This window comes from Bubalus kerabau, chromosome 6 (genome assembly GCF_029407905.1).
Source record: "Bubalus kerabau isolate K-KA32 ecotype Philippines breed swamp buffalo chromosome 6, PCC_UOA_SB_1v2, whole genome shotgun sequence".
Taxonomy (NCBI): domain Eukaryota; kingdom Metazoa; phylum Chordata; class Mammalia; order Artiodactyla; family Bovidae; genus Bubalus; species Bubalus kerabau.
In genome coordinates, this window is record NC_073629.1 from 57,898,783 (window position 1) to 57,917,516 (window position 18,734).

At 38.3% G+C, this 18,734-nt stretch overlaps 1 long non-coding RNA gene across 1 annotated transcript in view; it reads left to right on the top strand.

Moving 5' to 3' along the window:
- The window catches only part of LOC129656165 (uncharacterized), a 59,631-nt gene extending 44,335 nt beyond the window's left edge, over nt 1-15,296 (top strand). Inside the window, exon 3 of the long non-coding RNA XR_008716244.1 lies at nt 14,934-15,296. This is a non-coding gene — a long non-coding RNA (uncharacterized LOC129656165). The remainder of the gene's footprint in view (nt 1-14,933) is intronic.
- The last annotated feature ends 3,438 nt before the right edge of the window (nt 15,297-18,734 follow it).

Genomic DNA, 18,734 nt, shown 5'->3' on the forward strand with positions numbered 1-18,734 from the left:
AAATATTTTTCTCTAAGCATATACTTTGGTAGACATTAGTATTTCTTGGGCTTTATCCTTTTGAACAAGGTAATACAATGTTTGATTAGAGCACATAGTCCATTTAAACTTTTAAATTATATGTACAGTTTGATCTAATCTATTAATGAAGCATTGAACAATTGTAAGAAACTTTTATCATAATCTTTTTTTTTTTTCTTGCTAATCTGTACAAGGATTTTATTCACTTTTCCAGCCACCCATACTTAGGGGAAGACTCAGAAGAACTCAGTGACACAAAATATACCTTTTTATTTATTTATTTATTTAGTTTTTAGTTTTTAGTTTTGTTCTTCCCTTCTTTTTTTTTTTAATTTTATTTTTAAACTTTACAATATTGTATTGGTTTTGCCAAACATCGAAATGAATCCACCACAGGTATACACGTGTTCCCCATCCTGAACCCTCCTCCCCCCTCCCTCCCCATACCATCCCCCTGGGCCGTCCCAGTGCACCAGCCCCAAGGATCCAGCATCGTGCATCGAACCTGGACTGGCGACATACGTATATATGACATTATACGTATTTCAATGCCATTCTCCCAAATCATCCCACCCTCTCCCTCTCCCACAGAGTCCAAAAGACTGTTCCATACATCAGTGTCTCCCCTGCTATCCTGTACACAGGGTCATCATCACCATCCCTCTAAATTCCATATATATGTGTTAGTATACTGTATTGGTGTTTTTCTTTCTGGCTTATTTCACTCTGTATAATGGGCTCCAGTTTAATCCACCTCATTAGAACTGATTCAAATGTATTATTTTTAATGGCTGAGTAACACTCCATTGTGTATATGTACCACAGCTTTCTTATCCATTCGTCTGCTGATGGACATCTAGGTTGCTTCCATGTCCTGGCTATTATAAACAGTGCTGCGATGAACATTGGGGTACACGTGTCTCTTTCAATTCTGGTTTCCTCAGTGTGTATGCCCAGCAGTGGGATTGCTGGATCATAAGGCAGTTCTATTTCCAGTTTTTTAAGGAATCTCAACACTGTTCTCCATAGTGGCTGTACTAGTTTGCATTCCCACCAACAGTGTAAGAGGTTTCCCTTTTCTCCACACCCTCTCCAGCATTTATTGCTTGTAGACTTTTGGATTGCAGCCATTCTGACTGGCATGAAATGGTACCTCATAGTGGTTTTGATTTGCATTTCTCTGATAATGAGTGAGGTTGAGCATCTTTTCATGTGTATGTTAGCCATCTGTATGTCTTTGGAGAAATGTCTATTTAGTTCTTTGGCCCATTTTTTGATTGGGTCATTTATTTTTCTGGAATTGAGCTGTAGAAGTTGCTTATATATTTTTGAGATTAGTTGTTTGTCAGTTGCTTCATTTGCTATTATTTTCTCCCATTCTGAAGGCTGTCTTTTCACCTTGCTTATAGTTTCCTTTGTTATGCAGAAGCTTTTAAGTTTAATTAGGTCCCATTTGTTTATTTTTGCTTTTATTTCCAATATTCTGGGAGGTGGGTCATAGGGGATCCTGCTGTGATGTATGTCAGAGAGTGTTTTGCCTATGTTCTCCTCTAGGAGTTTTATAGTTTCTGGTCTTACGTTTAGCTCTTTAATCCATTTTGAGTTTATTTTTGTGTATGGTGTTAGAAAGTGTTCTAGTTTCATTCTTTTACAAGTGGTTGACCAGTTTTCCCAGCAACACTTGTTAAAGAGATTGTCTTTAATCCATTGTATATTCTTGCCTCCTTTGTCAAAGATAAGGTGTCCATATGTGCGTGGATTTATCTGTGGGCTTTCTATTTTGTTCCATTGATCTATATTTCTGTCTTTGTGCCAGTACCATACTGTCTTGATGACTGTGGCTTTGTAGTAGAGCTTGAAGTCAGGCAGGTTGATTCCTCCAGTTCCATTCTTCTTTCTCAAGATAGCTTTGGCTATTCGAGGTTTTTTGTATTTCCATACAAATTGGGAAATTATTTGTTCTAGCTCTGTGAAGAATACCGTTGGTAGCTTGATAGGGATTGCATTGAATCTATAGATTGCTTTGGATAGTATACTCATTTTCACTATATTGATTCTTCCAATCCATGAACATGGTATATTTCTCCATCTGTTAGTGTCCTCTTTGATTTCTTTCACCAGTGTTTTATAGTTTTCTATATATAGGTCTTTAGTTTCTTTAGGTAGATATATTCCTAAGTATTTTATTCTTTCCGTTGCAATGGTGAATGGAATTGTTTCCTTAATTTCTCTGTTTTCTCATTATTAGTGTATAGGAATGCAAGGGATTTCTGTGTGTTGATTTTATATCCTGCAACTTTACTATAATCATTGATTAGTTCTAGTAATTTTCTGGTGGAGTCTTTAGGGTTTTCTATGTAGAGGATCATGTCATCTGCAAACAGTGAGAGTTTTACTTCTTCTTTTCCAATCTGGATTCCTTTCATTTCTTTTTCTGCTCTGATTGCTGTGGCCAGAACTTCCAAAACTATGTTGAATAGTAATGGTGAAAGTGGGCACCCTTGTCTTGTTCCTGACTTTAGAGGAAATGCTTTCAATTTTTCACCATTGAGGATAATGTTTGCTGTGGGTTTGTCATATACAGCTTTGATTATGTTGAGGTATGTTCCTTCAATTCCTGCTTTCTGGAGAGTTTTGATCATAAATGGATGTTGAATTTTGTCAAAGGCTTTCTCTGCATCTATTGAGATAATCATATGGTTTTTATTTTTCAGTTTGTTAATGTGGTGTATTACATTGATTGATTTGCGGATATTGAAGAATCCTTGCATCCCTGGGATAAAGCCCACTTGGTCATGGTGTATGATCTTTTTAATGTGTTGTTTTCTGATTGCTAGAATTTTGTTAAGGATTTTTACATCTATGTTCATCAGTGATATTGGCCTGTAGTTTTCTTTGTTTGTGGCATCTTTGTCAGGTTTTGGTATTAGGGTGATGGTGGCCTCATAGAATGAGTTTGGAAGTTTACCTTCCTCTGCAATTTTCTGGAAGAGTTTGAGTAGGATAGGTGTCAGCTCTTCTCTAAATTTTTGGTAGAATTCAGCTGTGAAGCCATCTGGACCTGGGCTTTTGTTTGCTGGAAGATTTTTGATTACAGTTTCAATTTCCGTGCTTGTGATGGGTCTGTAAAGATTTTCTACTTCCTGATCCAGTTTTGGAAAGTTGTACTTTTCTAAGAATTTGTCCATTTCTTCCACGTTGTCCATTTTATTGGCATATAATTTTGATAGTAGTCTCTTACGATCCTTTGTATTTCTGTGTTGTCTGTTGTGATCGCTCCACTTTCATTTCTAATTTTATTGATTTGATTTTTCTCCCTTTGTTTCTTGATGAGTCTGGCTAATGGTTTGTCAATTTTATTTATCCTTTCAAAGAACCAGCTTTTGGCTTTGTTGATTTTTGCTATGGTCTCTTTTGTTTCTTTTGCATTTATTTCTGCCCTAATTTTTAAGATTTCTTTCCTTCTACTAACCCTGGGGTTCTTCATTTCTTCCTTTTCTAGTTGCTTTAGGTGTAGAGTTAGGTTATTTATTTGGCTTTTTTTCTTGTTTCTTGAGGTATGCCTGTATTGCTATGAACTTTCCCCTTAGGACTGCTTTTACAGTGTCCCACAGGTTTTGGGTTGTTGTGTTTTCATTTTCATTCGTTTCTATGCAAATTTTGATTTCTTTTTTTATTTCTTCTGTGATTTGTTGGTTATTCAGCAGTGTGTTGTTCAGCCTCCACATGTTGGAATTTTTAATAGTTTTTCTCCTGTAATTGAGATCTAATCTTACTGCATTTGGTCAGAAAAGATGCTTGGAATGATTTCAATTCTTTTGAATTTACCAAAGCTAGATTTATGGCCCAGTATGTGATCTATCCTGGAGAAGCTTCCATGTGCACTTGAGAAAAAGGTGAAATTCATTGTTTTGGGATGAAATGACCTATGGGTATCAATTAGATCTAACTGGTCTATTGTATCATTTAAAGTTTGTGTTTCCTTGTTAATTTTCTGTTTAGTTGATCTATCCATAGGTGTGAGTGGGGTATTAAAGTCTCCCACTATTATTGTGTTATTGTTAATTTCTCCTTTCATACTTGTTAGCATTTCTCTTACATATTGCAGTGCTCCCATGTTGGGTACATATATATTTATAATTGTTATATCTTCTTCTTGGATTGATCCTTTGATCATTATGTAGTGACCGTCTTTGTCTCTTTTCACAGCCTTTGTTTTAAAGTCTATTTTATCTGATATGAGTATTGCTACTCCTGCTTTCTTTTGGTCCCTATTTTCATGGAAAATCTTTTTCCAGCCCTTCTCTTTCAGTCTGTATGTGTCTGCTGTTTTGAGGTAGGTCTCTTGTAGACAACATATGTAGGGGTCTTATTTTTGTATCCATTCAGCCAGTCTTTGTCTTTTGGTTGGGGCATTCAACCCATTTACGTTTAACATAATTACTGATAAGTATGATCCCTTGCCATTACTTTATTGTTTGGGGTTCGAATTTATACACCGTTTTTGTGTTTCCTGTCTAGAGAATATCCTTTAGTATTTGTTGGAGAGCTGGTTTGGTGGTGCTGAATTCTCTCAGCTTTTGCTTGTCTGTAAAGCTTTTGATTTCTCCTTCATATTTGAATGAGATCCTTGCTGGGTACAGTAATCTGGGCTGTAGGTTATTTTCTTTCATCACTTTAAGTGTGTCTTGCCATTCCCTCCTGGCTTGAAGAGTTTCTATTGAAAGATCAGCTGTTATCCTTATGGGAATCCCCTTGCGTGTTATTTGTTGTTTTTCCCTTGCTGCTTTTAATATTTGTTCTTTGTGTTTGATCTTTGTTAATTTGATTAATATGTGTCTTGGGGTGTTTCGCCTTGGGTTTATCCTGTTTGGGACTCTCGGGGTTTCTTGGACTTGAGTGATTATTTCCTTCCCCATTTTAGGGAAGTTTTCAACTATTATCTCCTCAAGTATTTTCTCATGGTCTTTCTTTTTGTCTTCTTCTTCTGGGACCCCTATGATTCGAATGTTGTAGCGTTTAATATTGTCCTGGAGGTCTCTGAGATTGTCCTCATTTCTTTTAATTCGTTTTTCTTTTTTCCTCTCTGATTCATTTATTTCTACCATTCTATCTTCTAATTCACTAATCCTATCTTCTGCTTCTGTTATTCTACTATTTGTTGCCTCCAGAGTGTTTTTTATTTCATTTATTGCATTATTCATTATATATTGACTCTTTTTTATTTCTTCTAGGTCCTTGTTAAACCTTTCTTGCATCTTCTCAATCCTTGTCTCCAGGCTACTTATCTGTGATTCCATTTTGATTTCAAGATTTTGGATCAATTTCACTATCATTATTCGGAATTCTTTATCAGGTAGATTCCCTATCTCTTCCTCTTTTGTTTGGTTTGGTGGGCATTTATCCTGTTCCTTTATCTGCTGGGTATTCCTCTGTCTCTTCATCTTGTTTGAATTGCTGAGTTTGGGGTGTCCTTTCTGTATTCTGGCAGTTTGTGGAGTTCTCTTTATTGTGGCATTTCCTCGCTGTGTGTGTGTTTGTACAGGTGGCTTGTCAAGGTTTCATGGTTAGGGAAGCTTGTGTTGGTGTTCTGGTGGGTGGAGCTGGATTTCTTCTCTCTGGAGTGCAATTAAGTGTCCAGTAATGAGTTATGAGATGTCTATGGTTGTGGGGTGACTTTGGGCAGCCTGTATCTTGAAGCTCAGGGCTGTGTTCCTGTGTTACTGGAGAATTTGCTTGGTATGTCTTGCCCTGGAACTTGTTGGCCCTTGTGTGGTGCTTGGTTTCAGTGTAGGTATGGAGGCATATGATGAGCTCCTGTCAATTAATGATCCCTGGAGTCGGGAGTTCCCTGGAGTCAGGGTTTGGACTTAAGCCTCCTGCTTCCAGTTATCGGTCTTATTTTTACAGTAGTTTCAAAACTTCTCCTTCTATACAGCACCATTGATAAAACATCTACGTTAAAGATGAAAAGTTTCTCCACTGTGAGGGTCACCCAGAGAGGTTCACAGCGTTACATGGAGAAGAGAAGAGGGAGGAGGGAGTTAGAGGTGACCCAAATGAGATGAGGTGGAATCAATAGAGGAGAGAGTGGGCTAGCCAGTAGTCACTTCCTTATGTGCACTCCACAACTGGACCGCTCAGAGATGCTCATGGAGTTATACAGAGAATAGAAGAAGGAGGAAGGAGACAGAGGTGGCCAGGAGGATAAAAGGGAGAAATGAAAAGGAGGGAGACAGATCCAGCCAGTAATCAGTTCCCTAAGTGTTCTCCACCGTCTGGAACACACAGAAATTCACAGAGTTGGGTAGAGTAGAGAGGGGTTAGGGAGGAGACACAGGCGACTCGGTGGAGAAAATGGAGAGTCCAAAGGGAGAGAGAGCAGTCAAGCCAGTAATCTCGCTCCCTAGTGAAAAATGGATACTGAAGATTGGGTTCTTAATGGTACAAAATTGGTAACAAATACATAAAAGCAAAAATTAAAAATCTAGAGTAGAGTTTGGAATTTCAAAAATACAATGTTAAAGAAAAGAAGAAGGAAAAGAAAGAGAGAAAAACAAACAAACAAAAACAAACAAAGTCGCAAAAATTATAAAGAAAATATAGGTACAAAATTGATAACAAATACCAAAAAGCAAAAGTTAAACATCTAGAGTAGAGTTTGGAATTTCAGATATACAATGTTATATAAAAGAAGAAGAGAAAGAAAGAGAGGAAAAAAAAAGTCACAAAAATTATAAAAAAAAATATAGGTACAAAATTGATAACAAATACCAAAAAGCTAAAATTAAAAATCTAGAGTAGAGATTGGAATTTCAAAAATACAATGTTAAAGAAAAGAAGAAGAAAAAAAACAAGGTCACAAAAATTATAAAAAATATATATATGAAGTTTGCTTTAAAAAAAATAGGGTCTTTTTTTTTTTGCAAAGTAATAGTAGGTTATAAAAGTGAAAATTAAAGGAATAATAGAGGACTTAAAATTTTTTTAAAAATTAAAAAAAAAGAAAGAAAGAATGATCATAAAAATAGTAAAAATATATCTAGGACTTTCTCTGGTTTTGTTGTGAGTATTGTGGGGTCAGTTCATTTTCAGCTAGTTCCTTGATCCGACTTATATTTCTGAAGATCTATAGGCCCCTTCCTATGTAGTCGGTACTAACCACAGGGTTTAATCTATTGCCTGTAGCTTCCAAGGCGGTTCCCTCTGTTATAGCTTCTTCTGTTTGCTGGTCTCTTCAGTGTCTGTTTTCCGCCCTGACACAAAGGGGACGGTGGCGGACACTTTTTTTTTTTAGGCTCACTTGTTCAGTCGCGCTGTGGGGACGGGGGGACGCTGCAAACAAATAACACTGGCGTGCGGTCGCAGTGCCTCAGCCACACTGGGTCTGCCCCTGCTCGCGGTGTGTGTAGCCTCCCTGCCCACACTGCTCAGGCTCTAGGTTGCTCCGTCAGGAACCATCCGTGACCGGCCATGGGCTGCTTGCACCTCCCGGGTCCAAGCCGCTTTGGTTCAGGCACTTGGGTAGTCCTCAGAGGCGCAGACTTGGTTGGGCCTGCGTTTTGTGCCCTTCCCAGGTCCGAGCAGCTCAGGTGATGAGGTGTTTGGCGAGCGTGATTGCTGCAACTTATTGCCTCCCCGCGGCTCAGTTATCTAGGTGTACAACCGGCGCACCTTCTCAGGCGGATGTTGACTGTCCCTATCCCCAAGAAGTTTTAGTTAGCAAAAAAGCCTGCTTACAGTTTTATAGATAATGTCTCTCTGGGGCTGCAAGTGCCCCCTTCCAGCTCTGGCTGCCTGTCACCGGAGGGGGATAGTCTGCAGCCGGCTATCTCTGTTCAGTCCTTTGTTCCTTGCACGGGCCTGGCAGTGTCTTAGGTTAGGGCTGGCTTTTCACGTGGTAGATATCCCACAGTCTGGTTTGCTAGCCCAAATTATTTTGCTCAGATAGCGCTCGGGGTTTTCAGGCCAGATCCTTACTGTAAGTGATGCAGCCCACACCGCGCCTCCCTGCCCAGCCCCCGCTTGCTAGTGGCGTGTGCAGGCATCTGCGTTGCTTCTCCGCTGGAGGAGTTACCGTAGGGCTCGTAATCTGCAGGTTTTAACTGATTATTTATTTTTCCTCCCTGTTATGTTGCCCTCTGTGCTTCCAAGGCTCGGCACAGATTCGGCAGTGAGACGGTTTCCTAGTGTTTGGAAACTTCTCTCTTTTTAAGACTCCCTTCCTGGGACAGAACTCCGTCCCACCCTCTTTTGTCTCTTTTTTGGTCTTTTATATTTTTTCCTACTTCCTTTCGAAGACTTGGGTTGCTTTTCTGGGTGCCTGATGTCCTCTGCCGGCATTCAGAAGTTGTTTTGTGGAATTTACTTGGCGTTTAAATGTTCTTTTGATGAATTTGTGGGGGAGAAAGTGTTCTCCCCGTCCTACTCCTCTGCCATCTTAGCTCCCTATCATAATCTTAACTGAGCTATGGTTTGAAAGTAGTAGGTATCCATTTAGCATTAATAGTTAAAGCTTGGGCTATATCTTTATCAGTGTGTTATAATCTAGATGCTAAAGTCTCTACATTCATAGAATTCACTAAGCCTATCACAGTGCCACTAGTCCCTAATAGAATATCATACCATGCTCATTTTATTTGCATTTAGATTGAATAGGAAAGGTTATATTAAAATGTAGTATTAATTTCTGGTAATGATGGCCTACCTGGGTACATGATTGAGAAATCTTAACAAATGAATGAAATAAAACATCAGACGAGAATTTAAGACAGTAACAAGATCCATCAAGGTGCCTCTTCCATTACTCTGTGAGTTATTAAACCGTATTAACAAGAAAACTTGTGTTAAAGGTACCTTTTGTATAATATTTCCATTGTATAGATGTAGAGTAGTAGTATTTTTACAGGAATTTATAATACTTTATTGGGAAGATTCACTGGAGGAGAGCATGGCAACCCACTCTGGTATTCTTGCCTGGAAAATCCCATGGACAGAGGAGCCTGGAGGGCTACAGTCCATACGGTCGCAGAATCAGACACGACTGAAGCGAGTTAACACACACACAGGTTTGTCATAGCTTTCCTTCCAAGTGGAAAGCATCTTTTAATTTCATGGCTTCTGATATTGTCCACAATGATTTTGGAGCCCAAGAAAATAAAATATGCCACTGTTTTCACTTTTTCCCCATCTATTTCCCATGAAGTTATGGGACTGGATGCCATGATCTTAGTTTTTTGAATATTGAGTTTTAGGTGAGCTTTTTCATTCTCCTATTTCACATTTATCAAGAGGCTGTTTAGTTCCTTTTCATTTTCTTCCATTAGGGTGGTATCATCTGCATATCTGAGGTTGTTGATATTTCTCCCCCAAATTTTTATTCCAGCTTGTGCTTCATACAGCCTGGCATTTCACATGATGAACTCTGTATATAAATTAAATAAGCAGGTTGACAACATAAAGCCTTGACGAACTCCTTTCCCAGTTTTGAACCAGTCCTTTGTTACATGTCCGGTTCTAACTGTTGCTTCTTGACCTACATACAGGTTTCTCAGGAGGCAGGTAAGTTGGTCTGGTATTCCCATCTCTTTAAGAATTTCCACAGTTTGTTGTAATTCACAGAATCATTAAGCATAGTCAGTGAAGCAGAAGTAGATGTTTTTCTGGAATTCCCTTGCTTTCTCTGACCCAATGGCTGTTGGCAATTTGGTCTCTAAATTGGTAATTTGGCAATTGGTTGGCAGTTTGGCCCTTTCTAAATCCACAAAGCTCCAATATTTTGGCCACCTGATGTGAAGAACTGACTCACTGGAAACGACCCTGATGCTGGGAAAGATTGAAGGCGGGAGGAGAAGGTGACGATAGAGGACGAGATGGTTGGATGGCATCACTGACTCAATGGACATGAGTTTGAGTAAAGTCCTGGAGTTGGTGATAGACAGGGAGGCCTGGAGTGCTGCAGTCCATGGGATCGCAAAGAGTCAGACACGACTGAGTGACTGAACTGAACTGACTGTATATCTGGAAGTTCTCAGTTAAGAGCCTTGAGGGCTTAATAAAATTGTAAGAGAAGAAGAAGTCGTAGAACATACAGAAGCTTGAGCCCACAGGTTATTAGTGTCCACCCCTGACCAAACAGGTTTTGTACAAAAAGTCAGGTAGAACAGGACAGTCTTCGTTTGCAGAGCAGGTGAAGTTATCTTTGTATAACAAGTTGAATTTCTCCATCTAAAGTTTCCATTTTTGTGTCCCTTTGATCATAGCATAGATACTGGAGTTGAGGCTTGGTTTGTGATCCAAATTACAGTTAGACTTTCAAAAACAATCTATTCACAAGAATAACAATGATTTAATGGAATATATTTACATCTTTCTTGTCCAGGGATCATTTCTTACATGGTGCTATCCTTCCCCTGTGCAGTTATGCCAGCAGGTATGGGAGGACCGTTAGGTTACTTCACCCAGACTGTAGCTAAAATTGAGGTACATTCATTTGTGGATCCAACTCCTCCACCTCCTTGAACAGTTAACAAAGTGAGAGGTTCTCCTTTTTTTTTTTTTTTTATTTTCAATACAGTAGGGGAGAATAAAAATGGACTCTATCATGTTTATTAATAAACAAATCATTACTTTCATGCTGTAAAATTATTTTAATATCTTCCTGATAATCAAGGTCACTTACTCCCCCTTAAACACAAATACCTTTAAAGGCTAGACTAGATCATTCTTTAATTAGTCCAAAGTGTTCAGGAGATAGCTTTATGCCAATACCAGTTGATATAGCACAAATTATTCTTTTTGTAAGTCTTTGTTCACTTATAGAGTACAAATCAAGTCCTGTGGCCTCAGGAGTGGCTCAAATAGCAATTACTTAAACTTGATGAGGGCTCTTATAAAAACTAGAGAACTAACTTGAATACTGTCCTCAACATCTTGAATAACAGACCCATCAGTTCAGTTGAGTCCCTCAGTTGTGTCCAACTCTTTGCGACCTCATGAATCACAGCATGCCAGGCCTCCCTGTCCATCACCAATTCCCAGAGTTCACCCAAACTCATGTGCATCGAGTCGGTGATGCCATCCAGCCATCTCATTCTCTGTTGTCCCCTTCTCCTCCTGCCACCAATCCTTGACTAAACGGACCTTTGTTGGCAAAGTAATGTCTCTGCTTTTGAGTATACTCTCTAGGTTGGTCATAACTTTCCTTCCAAGGAGTAAGCGTCTTTTAATTTTATGGCTGCAATCACCATCTGCAGTGATTTTGGAGCCCCCCAAAATAAAGTCTGACACTGTTTCCACTGTTTCCCCATCTATTTCCCATGAAGTGATGGGACCAGATGCCTATAGGGGAATCTGAAACTCCCCTGATGAGAATGACTATACCAAATATACAATTCATTGAACAACATTCATCCAGAAGCAACTGAATATTAAGCTTTTAGCAAGAAGTGATTTTTCCATTACCTGGAGCATTAGCACTGAGTTGCACAAATCTTCTAAATACTGACACATTTTATCTCCAAGTGATAATCATCAGCTTAAGTACAAATATGCAACTTTGGCTGTTATGTTAAATGCTGCCATCTCTAGTTGAAAGTCTCAGCATGTTCACTCATTCCTGGGAAGGGGCCATATTCCCAAGTCTGAAGAAGCTTCGTGACTTACTGCTTTTCTTATCTGTTGGTTCCCAAGACGTACTTTCACAATTTCTGCTGGTTAGCAGCTTAATATGTAACTCCTTTCAGGAACTCTGTTCAGCCAAAGGCCTATTTTTGCCTTTGAAGCCTGTAATGATTTCCCCAATAGTCTCTTAATCGTGTACCCTATCTTGTCTGACCCTTCTTCCCTGTTCCTGCTGGTAATTATTAGTCATATGTATCTGTGAATCTGTTTCTTTTCTGTTATATTCACTAGTTTGTTGTATTCTTTCTATTTCATATGTAAATGAAACCACACAGCATTTGTCTTTCTCGGACTTATTTCACTTAGCATAATACCCTCTAGGTCTATCCATGTTGTCACAAATGGCACGATTTCATTCTCTTTTATGACTAAGTAATAGTCCATTACATATTTATACCACATCTTCTTTATACATTCATTTATTAATGAGCGCTTAGGTTGCTTCCATATCTTGGCTATTGTAAATAATGCTAAACATAGGGGTGAATATAGTGGTACATATATCTTTTCTATTTCATGTTTTTCTTTTCTTTGGATAAACATCCAGGAGTGGAATTGCTCGATCATGTAGTAGTTCTGTTTTTTTAATTTTTGATGAATGTCCATTCTGTTTTCCATAATGGCTGCTCAGTGTTTTGCTCTTTAAGAGTACAGAAATGAGTAAAACATAGGCTTTGCCTTTAAAGAACTTGCAGATTTAGGATCTGAACTCAGGTCATCCAGTTATGGAATTCGCAAGTGGATCAGTGGTAAAGAATCTGCCTGCCAGTGCAGGAGGTGCAAGAGACACAGGTTTGATCCCTAGGTTGGTAAGATTCTCTGGAGGAGGAAATGACAACCCACTTCAGTATTCTTGCCAGGAAAATCCTATGGATGGAGGAGCCTGGTGGGCTACAGTTGGGTTTGCAAAGAGCTAGATATGACTTGAGTGGCTGAACAGGCATGTATCCAGTTTCAGAAAGTATGTTTTTAAAGTATATGTAAGATATACTAGTGTTCAAAAAGGTGAATCACAGAGTATCACCTAGAAAATTAGATTGAAAGCAGTTTCTTTTTGTTTATATTACAGACTAGTACTTGATAGTACAAGATCCAAGTGAATGTGGATTGTTATGACCAGTCATTATAAATAAATAGAATTTTTATCTTCTTTGAAGTTTAGATTGAATAATGGAATTTCCAAAAGATTGTTTTGTCATAAATACTTCAGGTTAAGTACAAGTCTTTCAGAATTTAATTATTCATTTTTAAAAATTATTTTGAGGACAGAAAACCTTTCCGATAAACAATTCTTAAGTTGAAATAGTAATGGTTAAAAGAGGTGAAAAAAATCATATTGTCATCAACTTCCAAAAACTTTATCTCTAATAAAGTTTCTTTTAATGATCTTTATTAAAATTTACTTCTTAATTCTTTTCCTATTGTCTCTTCTCCTGAAAGATATTTTTCTGGATGCCTCACAGAAGTGTTGCAAAATAGCAAATTATTTTTTTTTATATACTACCTTTCAAAGAGTTACATAAAATGAGTTAAAAGCAAATGCTATTCTTTGTAACGTGAGATATAAAGAAGGAAATGTTAACAGAGTTCACTGAGAGGGTAACAGGCAGGAAGGCCAGGGGTCTCCAAATGGAGGAAATAGGCTGCAAGTGTCATACATTTTTTATCTCTCTTAAGCAGCAAGAGGAAACAAACTAGCAATATTTTTTTCCCCTTCTCTATACAAATTTACAGAAAAACGTCTATTTCTGCTATATTGACTATGCCAAAGCCTTTGACTATGTGGATTGCAATAAACTGTGGAAAATTTTGAAAGAGATGGGAATACCAGACTGCCTGACCTGCCTCTTGAGAAATCTGTATGCAGGTCAGGAAGCTACAGTTAGAACTGGACATGGAACAACAGACTGGTTCCAAATAGGAAAAGGAGTACATCAAGGCTGTATATTGTCACCTTGCTTATTTAACTTATATGCAGAGTACATCATGAGAAATGCTGGGCTGGAGGAAGCACAAGCTGGAATCAAGATTGCTGGGAGAAGTATCAGTAACCTCAGATAGGCAGATGACACCACCCTTATGGCAGAAAGTGAAGAGGAACTAAAAAGCCTCTTGATGAAAGTGAAAGAGGAGAGTGAAAAAGTTGGCTTAAAGCTCAACATTCAGAAAACGAAGATCATGGCATCTGGTCCCATCACTTCATGGGAAATAGATGGGGAAACAGTGGAAACAGTGTCAGACTTTATTTTTTTAGGCTCCAAAATCACTGCAGATGGTGATTGCAGCCATGAAATTAAAAGACACTTACTCCTTTGAAGGAAAGTTATGACCAACCTAGATAGCATATTCAAAAGCAGAGACATTACTTTGCCAACAAAGGTCCGTCTAGTCAAGTTTATGGTTTTTCCAGTGGTCATATGTGCATATGAGAGTTGGACTGTGAAGAAAGCTGAGAGCCAAAGAATTGATGCTTTTGAACTGTGGTGTTGGAGAAGACTCTTGAGAGTCCCTTGGACTGCAAGGAGATCCAACCAGTCCATCCTAAAGGAGACCAGTCCTGTATTCATTGGAAGGACTGATGCTGAGGCTGAAATTCCAATACTTTGGCCACCTCATGCGAAGAGTTGACTCATTGGAAAAGATCCTGATGCTGTGAGGGATTGGGGGCAGGAGGAGAAGGAGACAACAGAGAATGAGATGGCTGGATGGCATCACCGACTTGATGCACATGAGTTTGGGTGAACTCCGGGAGTTGGTGATGGACAGGGAGGCCTGGCATGCTGCGATTCATGGTGTTGCAAACAGTCAGACACGACTGAGCGACTGAACTGAACTGATACAAATTTAAAAGGAGGTTTCTCTTAAAATACTGTGTTGCCATAATGACACCTGGTTCCACCTGAAGCTAACTATTGTCAAATCTTGAGTTAACCAATGCATTCTTATGGAAATGTTTGTCTTAAGCTATGTTAATATACTATGCATTTACCCCAGACTGTAATGGCTCAGAACCTAATTGACAAACCATTATGTTATACTCAGATATTGTTCCCCTAATCTATGTAAACGAAACTATGTGTATGGTCATCTGCCCTTCTACAAGATTCAAGTCAATCATTTTATGGCCCAGGATGACTCATCTGGTGCCAAGATTATCCCAAAATACATCTTATGGATGAGCGGCCTGGTGCCATTCTGAGTTTTAAGACATTCTTTTCTTTCATTAACAGACTGCTGCTACTGCTAAGTCACTTCAGTCGTGTTCGACTCTGTGCGACCCCATAGACAGCAGCCCACCAGGCTCCCCCGTCCCTGGGATTCTCCAGGCAAGAACATGGAGTGGGTTGCCATTTCCTTCTCCAATGCATGCAAGTGAAAAGTGAAAGTGAAGTTGCTCAGTCGTGTCCAACTCTTAGCGACCCCATGGACTGCAGCCCACCAGGCTCCTCCGTCCATGGGATTTTCCAGGCAAGAGTACTGGAGTGGGGTGCTATTGCCTTCTCTGAACAGACTGCTAGTGACTAGTAACTATATAACATCCAGCTGAAGACTAGCAGGGGGGTACTCTTTCTGCCCGCTTCTGATGCCTATGTTAGAAGCTTTCTCAATCTCCTTTATACTTTAATAAAACTTTATTACACAAAAGCTCTGAGTGATCAAGTCTTGTCTCTGGCCTGGTATTGAATTCTTCTCCTCCGGATGCCAAGAATCCCAGCTTTTTGTGGTTCAGCAACAACCTTTCATCACCTGTGGGTACAGTACACTGGTTCAGAGATTTATGAACCATCACAACCTCACACACCCAGTTATGCTACAGTCCAACCATTCTTAGATGTCATAGTTAACAGAATTTCAGTTTTGTTCAGATGTTTTCAATTTTCACGTGACTGGAATAAAGGTCACACCTATCTCAAACTCAGGGGTGAATCCAGGTTGATCTAAGCCCATAGTCTTCAAGTGTGGTTGGCAGACCCCTGAAGCTCTCCAAGACTTTCAGAGGATCCAAACGGTCAAAACTATTTTGATGATGATACTAAGAAGTTATAGTATTTGTATTTTATAAACTTGTTAACACTTGATAATGCAAAAAATGTAGAGGATTAAACTGCTGGAAGCTTAGCAGAAATATAAATAGAGACACCAAACTGTACTTATAATCATTGAATTATTCACTGCTGAATACTTGCAGTATAAAATAATGCCTCTTTCACTTAAGATTGGAATTGATGAAGCAGTAAAAGTTAGTTATATTAAATTCCTAACCTTGAACACACTTTTTAATATTCTTTGTGATGATATAGCACTTCTGCTGCATGGCAAAGTATGGTGTTTGTACTCTAGGAAAACTACTTGGACAAAATGTGCAAGGTTTTCATAAACACCACTTCTTACTTGAGAAACTGTGGTTATACAGACACAGATATTTGGCAAATACTTTCTCAAAATGTCATGCAGAAGAATACAACCAACAATATCTGTTGACAATGATAAAATTTGAGCTTTTAAAAATTAGAATTTGGGAAACTTACATCTGTTATTGCAAATAGCTTAAAGACTTTTCTCATAATGTTGGTAGTGGGTGGTATTAATTGATGTGAGTTTTTGATATTATATAATGAAATGTGTGAACATTTATAAGATTTGCCTAACTCACTGCATCAGTATTTTCCAAGTCATCAGAGCATGATATTAAAAGATCATGCAAATGTAAAAGATCCATTCAAAATATAAGATATACAAAGTGATGATAAGAGTATCAATTTACTTGATTTGTGATATTTTCTAAATCAGTGCATGTTTGAAAACACTTATTTATAAAATTTCAGTAAAATCAGTATCACATAAAATTTAAATACAACTAATAAATATGTGCTTTTAATAGTATCTTTTCATTAAAGTACTCAAGAAGCCCTATTAATAAACAGTAAAATGTTTCTAAGAAGACATAATTGGCTTACATTTTAGCCATTCTTGCCTTAACAACCAAGAAAGATTTTTTTATTGATGTTATATTTGTTAAGCTTATGGATAACATGTGAAGAATAGTTTAAAAAATTTGAACAAAGAGGAGAACCAAGAAAGGGATACAGTATTAGATCACCTAATTATAGTTGTCTATCAGTAATAAATATTTGCTACTTCCTTGAAATTAACTCATTTAAGTAGTTTGATACATATATACATAAACACATAGACATATACACTAAAATATTGGCATAATGGGTTGAGAAGACAATTTATAGCAAAAAAAATCATTTTGAAATTAAAATATTTTGTAATACATTATGATTAAACTTCTTTTGGAGAAAGAAATTTAGTAAAGTGGCACTTGGAAATATTTTTAAAGTATTCCATAGGCATCAAGGGTATTTGCTATGACCAGTGTATTCTCTTGGCAAAACTCTTAGCTTTTGCCCAGCTTCATTTTGTACTCCAAGGCCAAACTTATCTGTTATTCCAGGTATCTCTTGACTTCCCACTTTTGCATTCCAATCCCCTGTGGTGAAGAGGACATCTTGTTTTGGTGTTAGTTCTAGGAGGTCTTGTAGTTCTTTATAGACCTACAAGGTTCTTTGGCATAGTGGTTCGGGCATAGACTTCGATTACTGTGGTGTTGAATGGTTTGCCTTGGAAATGAACTGAGATCATTCTGTCATTTTTGAGATTACCCAACTGAATGTAGAGTTCTAGAAAATAGCAAGGAGAAATAAAAAGGCCTACTTATTTCTTATTGCAATGTGAACAATGCAAAGAAATAGAGGAAAACAACAGAATGGGAAAGACTAGAGATCTCCTCAAGAAAATTAGAGATACCAAGGGAACATTTCATGCAAAGATGGGCAACAAAAAGGACAGGAATGGCAAGGACCTAACAGAGGCAGAAGAGATTAAGAGGTGGCAAAATATGCAGAAGAACTATACAAAAAAGATCTTAATGACTGGTTTATCCATGATGGTACAATTACTCACCATCCTGGTTACTAGACATCCTGGAGTGTGATGTCAAGTGGGCCTTAGGAAGCATTACTATGAACAAAGCTAGTGGAGGTGATGGAATTCCAGCTGAGCCTTTTCAAATCCTAAAAGATGATGCTGTTAAAGTGCTTCACTCAATATGTCAGCAAATTTGGAAAACTCAGCAGTGGCCACAGGACTGGAAAAGATTAGTTTTCATTCTAATCCCAAAGAAGGGCAATACCAAAGAATGTTCGAACTACCAGACAATTGCACTCATTTCACATACTAGCAAGGTAATGGTTAAAATCCTTCAAGCTAGGCTTCAGCAGAATGTGAACCAAAAACTTCCAGAGATACAACCTGGGTTTATAAAAGGCAGAGAAACCAGAGATCAAATAGCCAACATCCACTGGATCATAGAGAAAGCAAAGGAATTCCAGAAAAACATTTACTGCTACATCTTTGGGTACGCTAAAGCCTTTGACTGGATCACAACAAATTGTTGAAAATTGTTAAAGAGATGGGAATACCAGACCAGCTTACTTGTCTCCTGAGAAATCTGTAATGTATGCAGGTCAAGAAGCAACAGTTAGAACCAGACATGAACAACAGACTAGTTCAAAATTGAGAAAAGAGTACGTCAAGGCTGTATATTGTCACCCTGCTTATTTAACTTCTATGCAGAGTGTATCATGAGAAATGCCAGGCTGGATGCATCACAAGCTGGAATCAAGATTTCCATAAGAAATATCAACAACCTCAGATGTGGAGATGATACCACTCTAATGGCAGAAAATGAAGAGGAACTAAAGAGCCTCTTGATGATGGTAAAAGAGAGTGAAAAAGCTGGCTTAAAATTCAGCATTAAAAAAACAAAGATCATGGCATTCGGTTCCATCACTTTGTGGCAAATAGATGGGGAAAAAGTGGAAATAGTGGCAGATTTTGTTTTCTTGGGCTCTGAAATCACTGTGAATGGTGACTGCAGAAATGAAATTAAAAGATGCTTCCTCCTTGGAAGCATCCCTGGGCTTCCTTGGTGGCTCAAAGGTTAAAGCGTCTGCCTCCAATGC